Below are 7,946 nucleotides of genomic sequence, written 5' to 3'. Positions count from 1 at the left end.
ATTACAAGCAAGAGACTTCTTTTGGTACTCCTGAACTGAAAACAAAGCCAAAGGGGATTCCCAAAGCCCCCCTCAGTGGGAATGCATGTGACTCAGGCTATGTCTACACTACCACTTATGTCGGTATAACTTATGTCGCCCAGGGGTGTGAATAAGCCCCCCGAGTGACTTAAGTTACACTAACCTAAGCTCCAATGTGGGCAGTGCTATGTTGCAGGGAGAGCTTCTCTCACCGACATAGCTACCGCTGCTCATTGGGGGTAACGGGAGATCTCTCTCCCGTCGGCTTAGAGCAGCTCCACTACAGAGCTTACAGCAGTGCATAGGTACAGCTGTGCCATTGTAAGCTCTCTAGTGTAGCCATAGCCTCAGAAAATATAGGCATCTACCTTCCAGAAACAATACTTCGGCAACAGAGGGGAAAGCCCTGGGTCTAGTGGTTGGAGAGCTGGTTTGAAGACAAGCGTTCTGGGTTTTATTCACAGCTATACCACAGACTGTGTGTAACCATTGGCAAGCCACATAAGTCCCGTGCTTCAGTTTCTGCATTTCTAAAATGGTGGCAATAACCCTACTTATGTTGCTAAGTATATCTAGAGACGATATAGGGCTTGTAGGTGCTACCATAATACATAGCCATCACACCGGAAAATGAGGGATGGCAAACATGTAGTAGAATCCTTGTCTGGGCCTACTGAAAGGGAAATAGTTCATTTCCCAGCAGCCTGCAAATATCTCTCTCCTTCTGAATGGATGTTCTCAATAACAATCAGCTAACACTGTGCAATAAAGTGAGGAACAACTAAGGGTATGACTACACTGCAATAAAAACCCTGCAGTTCTAGCATCCTGTGAAAAGGGAGGGTCCCTGAACTTGGGCTGCCACCAAAGCCTGAACATTTACACTGCAATCAAACAGCCCTGCAACCTGAGTCTCAAGAGCCCAAGTGAGCTGGCACGAGCCAGCGGTGGTGTCTAATTGCAGTGTAGACATACTCTAACTGGCTAATTCTTTTGGTGAAGTGATCTTGTGACCAGGAAACCCCGATCAATAATTATTTTGGCTACAACTATGGCTTTCCAAATTCCCTTTTTCACGCCTCCTGCCAGTTTCAGAATAACAGAGTGTGAAAATATTCTATTTGGTGAGTAAGGCCCAGTTCCACAAAGTGATTTAAGCTCCTAACTTCCATTGACATCTGTGGAAGTTAGGAGCCTATATATCTAAATATTCACTTGCTGCAACTTGCTTGCTGTTTGAATTAGAAATAGAACGTCACACACATGCTCCTCCCATTACAATTAGAAATCAAGGCTTCTCAGACCTAATGCCACCCCACTGTGAGCTATTATCTGACCTCACCACCTAACCAGGATTGGGCCTGGACAGTATTTGATGGGAAATCTCTTAAGGAACACTTCTGGTAGGTATTGCAGAAAGTGCTGTTGCTGATTCAATAGGTGGTGTGATGTCCTTGGAGATACAGTGGAGTGCCAAAGGACGCAGCTGAAGATGCAATTGTGATGAATCTCATCTACTGGAAGTCCATGGAACTGATTGGTTTGCCCACTGATACCAAGCACTGTTTCATTGTACACATCTTCAATCTCTATGTAGACCTCATTACCACAGTGTCTGATACCTCACAGTCTTCACAGTATTTATGCTCACAATACCCTTGTGAGGTGGGGAAGTGCTATTATCCCCATTTTACAGATGGGGAAAGTGAGGCACAGAAACTAAGTGACTCACCTAAGACCCTTCATGAAGCCCGTGGCAGAGCAGGAACTGGAATGCAGCTTTCCCAAGCCCTAAACTAGTGCCCTACTTACTGAACTATCCTGCCTCTCCACATAATTCCTTCACATAACTCAGGAAAGAGGCAACATCACTTACCAAACAAGGAAACTCTTTACACTTTATTCTTAAAAAACCCGAGTGTAGCACAACAGCCCAGCGTGTGGAAAAGAGTATTTTGCACAAAGAGAGGAAATTACTTAGCACAACAGTTTTTCTGCCCCAGGAAAACTCTCTGAAACTATTTGCCTAACTGGAACGCATTAGGCATGCAAAATGAAGCATCTTGATGAGTCAGGGATTATAGTCATCATTCTCAGGGATAGTCTGGCAGTGTCAAGGAAGGGCCTGTACTCCAGCTGAGACAGAGAAGTCCCAACCAATTTCCCTTTCTTTCACTATGCTGCACCACACTAGTGGTATATGTCAGTGGTTTTCAAACTTTTTTTCTGGAGACCCAGTTGATGAAAATTGTTGATGCCTGTGACCCAACAGAGCTGGGGATGAGGGGCTTGGGGTGTGGGAGGGGCTCAGGGCTGGGACAGAGAGTTGAGGTGCAGGGGAGAGGGCTGCAGGGTGGGGCTGGAAATGACGGGTTCAGAGTCATTTCCAGGGGCTCTGGGCTGGGGCAGGGGGTTAGGGTGCAGGGCTCTGGGCTGGGGGGAAGATCTGGAGTGGGGCCGGGGATGAGAGGCTTGGGGTGCAGGAAGCGGCTCTGGATTGGGGAGGGGCTCAGGGCTGGGACAGGGGATTGGGGCATGGGCTTGGGGCATGGGTTTACCTTGGGCAGTTCCCAGTCAGTGGTGCAGCAGGGGTGCTAAGGCAGGCTTCCTGCTGTCCTGGCACTGCAGACTGCATTGCACCCTGGAAGCGGCCAGCAGCAGGTCCAGCTCCAGCTCTCACCCACAGGTTCCCAGACAATGGGAGTGCGGAGCCGGTGCTTGGGGTGGGACAATGCATGGAGCCCCGTGGCCCCTCTGCCTGGGACCTGCTGCTGGCCCCTTCTGGAGCACAGTGTGGACTAGCCTGCCTTAGCCAGGCAGCACTGACCAGAACCGCCGCAACCCAGTGCCTTACGTTCCACGACCCAGTACTGGGTTGCGACCCGCAGTTTGAAAACCGCTGGTATATATAACCCTTCTGCCAGGTGGAGCTGGCAGCAACGAAGGTCGGGTTCTATATCTAGAGGTCTCTATTAACAACATAATACACAACTGGCTTGAGTCCCCACCCAGTAATCTGGGAAAAATACCTACAACCCCAGAGTGCCTCTAAAAGGCCACACTTCCACTCTCATGAGCAGTCTGTGTATGGAAAAGAAAACTTTTAAAGAGAAAGGGAAAGGAACCCAGCATTAATTTGAGAAAATGCCACAAGCATATAACAATAAGCAAAACTCCCATCCCAGAGTAGGCTGGGCAATGTCCTTTGCCTTAGTTTCTCACAGTGCAGTGTGAATGTCCGACAAACTAATGTTCTTTTATCATGCCGTTCCCCAATCCCTCCATGCACCCCATTCACTGTTGTGGCCCTTGGCCAGCGATGACTCAGAGTTTAGAGGCGCATTTATGTGAGTTCACCTCCTGCCCAAACGGGAGGGAAGGCATCAAGCAATGCCGCAGCTGCTGCTTCCTTGCCATCATTCACATCGCATCACTGACCGCCATGCTGCCATTCACTACTGCATCATTGTTTCCTCTGTCACTGTTCTGCTGTTCACGCCACTGCTGTTGGCTGCTGAGCCATCAGTTTCTCCGCTGCCACCAGCCTCCCTACTACAACCTCTGGAGGTTCTTGAGGTCCCACCACCTAACACAGCTCTCTGATTTCAGCAGAAGCCACACCACCACCTACAAACACCTGTCCCCACACCTCTCTCCCTTTGACTGGGATTTGGCCTCCCTATCCCCTGCTTAGCAAGTGGAGTTCAGTTGAGGGTGAACCCTTCAACCAGGTCAGGCCAAGCACAGCCTTCTGCCCCCAACTCACATACCAAGGACAACAACCTTTCATCACTCCTGCACTCAACACCAAAGTGACTTGCAATCCAACACCAGTCAAAAGTGATCATTTGGGCAAATCTGCTCCATGATGCTGAGCACCTAGGCGGAGTAGGCATGTCTATGCAAACAAGGTTGGTTCCTGAAGTCTTTTTCCCCAGCTCATCACTAGATGTCAGGGGAGAGCTCGTTCAGACCCTGCTTAGACATAATTTGTATAAGCAAGGAGTCAGATAACCAGCACAGGATGTATTCCAAGACAAAGATGCGTGCTAGGCTGGAGTGCAATGTAAATATAGGTAGTGCAATGGTAAGAAAAGGCTTAGCAGAACATTGCCTTTATCATTAATAAAAAAGCAACCGCTAGATTATTCAGAGTGAAGGTTAAACTCAAAAGAACCCAAACATTTGAAATACGGAATCCACAGTTAAGGTCAGTTGTAACTCTGCCCCATAGTGATATCAGCCATCCAGCTTTTTTTTTTTTTTTTTTGGTCCTGATGACCCTACTGCCTACGTTGTGTTATTTTTGCACCAAGGATTTTTCCTAAGAGCTTTAAGAAGTTTACAGCCTACTTCTTTTGAAAAGCAGCATATGCTTTCTTCTCATTCCTCTGCTTTCATATTTACCTCCACTTTTTGGGGTCACCCTGTGGAATCATATTGTCTTCTCCTTTCCTTTGCTGCTTCTGTTTCTGTCTGTTTCCCTGCTCCATGTTGCTTTCCTTCCATCTTTTTGCTGTTTCTCTCTTTCCCTCCTTTTTCCTCCTTCTCAAATTCTCCCTGAGGGTCTTCTCACAGGTTGCTATTACTAATACTATTATTTGTATCACCATAGCACCTAGGAACCTTAGTCACGGACCAGCGTCCCATTGTGCTAGGTGCACAAACACAGAACAAAAACATGGTCTGGACCCAAAGAGTTTACAAACTAAGTAAGAGATTGCGTCTCCCTGCGCTGAATTTCTTTGCTCCTCCTCATCCCCGAACTTCTCCCAGCATCTACCTGCTTTACTCTCCAGTTCTCGGGGAACTCTGGAGACCCCAGGAGTGGAGGGAGGGAACCTGTGATGATACAATAAGATGCTTCATGGATCCTGTTCTATGTTCTCCAGCCCACTCTTAAATTTGATTCTCCCCTAAAAAGTGACTTCAAGTGACCTCTCAGTTCCATATCCAGTGGCTCACTGATTACCACATCTGATTTTCTCAGTTTGCAAACAAAGAGATTATTGTTTTCACTAGCTGCCAGCCCTGCAAACTCACTCCAAGAGCCAAGAGTCATGCGGAGTTCTTTTCATCTTGTACACCACACCCAATAATAGAGATTCTGCTGAATGATGCCCCCAGCTACACCCCTGGTGAGCTCCAGCCGGTTCGCACTGGTTCGCAAGAACCGGTTGTTAAATTTAGAAGCCTTTTTAGAACCGGTTGTTCCAGGACAACCGGTTCTAAAAAGCTTTTAAATTTAACAAAGGCTCGGGCAGCTGTCCACCCGGCCCCTGGCCCCAGCTCACCTCCCGCTCTCCCCTGAATGCTCCGCCCTCCTTCTCCTCCCCTTCCCCTGCTTCCCGGGAATCAAATGTTTGCGGGAAGCCTGAAAAAAGCAGCAGGCAGGTAAGCTGGCACGGGGAGGGCGGAACGGCTCCCCCTGGCCCCGGCGGAGCGCCCCAGCCCGGTCCCAGCCAAGCACCCCCGGCTCGGGCTGGTCCCGGCTGCGCGGCTTGGACCCGGCCCAGCTCGGGACCTGTGGCTCCGGCCCTGGCCCCAGAGCCGGCCCGGCCCGGGGAGTCGGGCTCCGCGGCTCTGGCCCTGGTGCCAGCCCGGCCTGGCCCGGGGAGTCGGGCCCCGCGGCTCCGGCCCCGGTGCTGGCGCGGCTGCAGCCCCGGTGCCGGCGCGGCCCCGGCACAGCCGTGGTGCCAGCCCGGCCCTGGCCCTGGCCCCGGTGCCGGCCCGGCCCGGGGACTCAGGCCCCGCGGCTCTGGCCCCGGCCCGACCCGGGGAGTTGGGCCCCGAGGCTCCGGTTGAGGTGCCAGCGGAGCGGACCCAGTCCCGGCCCCAGGCAGTGTGGTAAGGGGGCAGGGAGCAGGGAGGGGGTGTTTGGTGGGTTGTGGAGGGGTGGATAGAGGTCAAGGCGGTCAGAGGGCAGGAAACAGGGGGATTGAATGGGTGCAAGGATCCCGGGGGGCAATCAGGAAGGAGCAGGGGTTGGATGAGGTGGTGGGGGCACTCAGGGACAGAGAGAAGGGGTGGTTGGATGGGGCAGGGGTCCCGGGGGGCCATCAAGAATGAGAGGAGGGGTTGGATGGGGCTGCAAAGGGCAGTCAGGGGACGGGGAGGGGGGGGATGGGTCAGGGGTCCCGGAGGGGTGTCAAAAAACATGGGTTGGATGGGGCATGACCCCTCGGGGGGGAACGACCCCCTCGTGAGGTGAGGAGGAGGGAACCGCTTGTTAATATTTTGGCAGCTCATCACTGGCTACACCCATATGCAAACAAAGATATTCATGGCAATGGAGCTGCACTCAGAATTATTGAAGGCAGAATTGGATCTGCAGAGTTTTTATTCCTGGTGATGCTGCACAAGAGGAGAAGAACGCACCTGGCTGGTGACTATGTGGGGCTGACAAGAAGAGAAACAAACAAACAAACAAACAAACCACCACCATCATTGTATTTGCTCTGCCAGGGAGTGAGCATTTGGAAATCAGAGATAAAGCTTCTTGTTGAATGGGCTTTAAATCAAGTCCCAAGTGAGCAAGACTCCCTCTTGTAAGCAGGGGCGGCTCCAGGCACCAGCACGCCAAGCGCGTGCTTGGGGCGGCAAGCTGCGGGGGTGCTCTGCTGGTCACTGCGAGGGCGGCAGGCAGGCTGCCTTTGGCGGCATGCCTGCGGAGGGTCCACTGGTCCCGCAGCTTCAGCAGACCTCCTGCAGGCTGCCGCCGAAGGCAGCCTGCCTGCCGTGCTTGGGGCAGCAAAATACCTAGAGCTGCCCCTGCTTGTAAACTTTACCAGCTGCTGCTCACTGACCGGAATCTGACAGGAAGACCTGTGTTCCAGCAGAAAGTTTGCTCAGGTCCTGATGTTGTTCATTAGGTTGTAAGCTCCTTAGAGAAGGGACTGTGTGTGTTTGGCACCTAACACAACAGGTCTCTGACTGGGTCTTTTTGGTGATACAGTAATATCAACCTGTTGGAGTTTTATCTCCCAGGTGAAATCCTGGCCCCATTAAATCAATGGCAAAACCCACATTGACCTCAGTAGAGTCAGGATGTCACTCACTGTGTCCAGGCCACATTTCTAAACTGTGTAGTTCCAGTCTTCCTCCCTAAATTCTGCACATTAATTTGGAAAAGCTGTTGTATAGAGTTGCATCCATTTCTTCCTTCTATTAAGAAGATTAGCAGCATATGACTGAAAAATGATGTGACACACCCTGCTTTGAGGAATTATACATCATAGGTTCCAGAACTCATTTTATGTTTTATGAAATGTGCAATTGTGCTCATTGTGAAAAGTTTGCAACTCTCTTTGTACTCAGCTTTTCCTTCTTTCTCTGAAGCCCAAGGCTGGCTTTACGGGGCAATGTTTAAGGGATATCCAAAAACAGTCCAAAATTAATAATGCAAAGCTAGACTCTCCTCCACCTCCTCCCCTATTGATTGCACAAACTTTTTTATTTCCCTTCTTTCATGGCCATGATACTCTGGTTATCTGGGCTCCTGATTCTCCACTGCCCATCAACAAAAAGGATTCACAACACATGCAAAATATAATTAAAAGAGAAAAGTTTGTACTCTTGTTTTTCCTTTTCCCTTCCCGATTTCTTTGGTTCCTTCTTTCTGTCCTTTTACATAACATTTTTCTTATTTCACGGCCATTCTCATTTTTCTTGCTATATTTCTCTATTTTGTCCTCTTATACTATTTTACTTTGAGTCTTCCCCTATTCCTCTTTCCTTTTTCTCACCCCACGCGCATCTTTCTTTCTCCTTTGGGCCTCTTTCACTGCCCATTCTTTCCACCTAATTCCTTCTGCCATTGAGTCTCCTATACCTTTTCCCCTTGTCTCCCCCATCAGTTTTCCCCTTTCCTCATTACATTCCCAACATTCCCCCATCTCTTTCCCTTTTTCTTCATAGTCCACATT

This window comes from Mauremys mutica, chromosome 2 (assembly GCF_020497125.1).
Source record: "Mauremys mutica isolate MM-2020 ecotype Southern chromosome 2, ASM2049712v1, whole genome shotgun sequence".
NCBI classification, from domain to species: Eukaryota; Metazoa; Chordata; order Testudines; family Geoemydidae; genus Mauremys; species Mauremys mutica.
This window is presented reverse-complemented; position numbering follows the sequence as displayed.